This window comes from Egretta garzetta, unplaced genomic scaffold (genome assembly GCF_000687185.1).
Source record: "Egretta garzetta isolate BGI_Z169 unplaced genomic scaffold, ASM68718v1 scaffold287, whole genome shotgun sequence".
NCBI lineage: Eukaryota > Metazoa > Chordata > Aves > Pelecaniformes > Ardeidae > Egretta > Egretta garzetta.
The window spans coordinates 261,687-263,587 of record NW_009260435.1 but is presented as its reverse complement, the minus strand read 5'-3'; positions in this window follow the sequence as shown (position 1 = coordinate 263,587).

Below are 1,901 nucleotides of genomic sequence, written 5' to 3'. Positions count from 1 at the left end.
GATCCTGCACACTCTGTGCCTTTCCTGCTCAGCAAAGCAGAGTAAGTCTGGTGGGGATGGAGCCAGCAACAACTCTTTGTCATCCTGCCCCCATGTTCTCAGTTTCCAGCTCGTGCCAGCTCGTCCCCGGCCCCCTCTCTTCCCACTGTGGCAGGAAAGGTGATGCAGGGGTGCAGGAGGCGAGGTGGGAGGCAGCACAGGAGCCGGTGGGCATTGAGCTGTGAGTGGATTAACTGCTTATTTATCCTCACTCTAATTAGACCCAGCACCTCATTTCGCAACTGCAGGTAGCACAGAACCACGTTCTCAGTTATGCTGAGCTGAAAATAGGCAGAGCATGGGCCACAGAGATGAATTCCCAAACCTCACACTGCAGACCCTGATCTAGGGCAATCGTTTCTGTCCTTAAAGCATCTGCAAACCCCGAAAGAGAGCAACCCCCTGGAGCTGGGCTGCAGCAGACTTTGCCCCACCCTTTACCCCAACCACCCTGCGATTTTTGAGTGGTCCCCGCTCAGTTACTTCAGGCAGCAGGATGGGAGAGCAAGGCTGGGAAAGGCTCAGCAAGCGCTGTCCAGCAAGCACCCAGGTGTGGGTTTGTGCCCACGTGGGCAGCGAGTGCATGTCCTCAGCTGTGCCGACTGCTGCCACGCACTGCCAGGAGCCAGCAAGGCCAGCAGGGTGATGCCGCCACAGGCAGGAGGGGTATGCTGCTATTTCCTAACATCACATCACCACCATTTCTTCTCCCACAGAACTGGGGCTTCAGCAAACACTCTTTAAGAGCTAATCCTTGCTCTGTAATCATGGATCCGTCATATTTTAGCCCTTTTTTTGTTAAATTAACTGGGTGACAGTAACACAACTGCTTCTGCATGCTTAGATGTTTTTGCAAAAGGTGTGAAAGCGAGAGGACTGAGAACAGCAACAGCAGCGCTTTCAGCAAGTTTTCACTGGGAGGTGTTGATTAGATTTCAGAAGAGCTCAACTCAGTCCTGTACGCAAGCCCGAGTTAAAAAACAATTTATGCACAAAACCAGTCTAAGCTAAAGGCAAAGGAGGAAACAGAGACTTGGCCTGAGAGCAATCTGCCAATGCAGAAATTCTGTGCCAAGCCCTCAGGAAGGTGCCCCAGGGCAAGGGCAACTCTCAGAGAGATTTTGGGTTCCCTCACTGCTGCCCAGCTTTGGCTTTTGACAAAACATCCCATCCATGACTCAAGCGGTTTGGAGAAACTCGGTATCCAAATGCTCAAGGCCTCCAGCACTGGGAGCGGGAGAATAGGGGCTTTATTACCATTTTTTATTACCAAGTTACGATTACTCAAAGAGCCACAGGCCCGAGGCTCAGTGTTAGGGGCCAGACCTGTTCACAGACTCTTTGCAGCCTCGCAAACATAAGATGATTTTTTGCTTCATCCTACCCAGGGAACAATCCACCCGGTTAAACCAACTCATGTTAGGACACCACAGGGCAGCCCAGCTGCTGAGCATTAAGCAAAATGGTCCCATGGATGTAACTAATGGCACCACTCACCTCCATTGCTGGGCTGGGCCTGATGAGCCTAACGAGGTACATATACAACCTGCTGGGGTTTGTCCTTGCCTCTCCTGACTGCTTTTACCCTACACAAGCTGTGTGTGTGGCAGCAAGAGTCATCTTTAATGACCCCTATTGCTGTGGAATCTTGGAGCAGTCATGAAGTAGAGGGAACGGGGAATGCCATGTCCAGAGGAGAGCAACAAAGCTGGGGAGGGGCCTGGAGCCCAAGGCTGCTGGGGAGCAGCTGGGGGAGCTGGGGGTGTTGAGCCTGGAGGAGGCTGAGGGGAGACCTTATCGCTGCCTACAACTGCCTGACAGGAGGGGGGAGCTGCAGGGGGTCGGGCTCTGCTCCCAGGGAA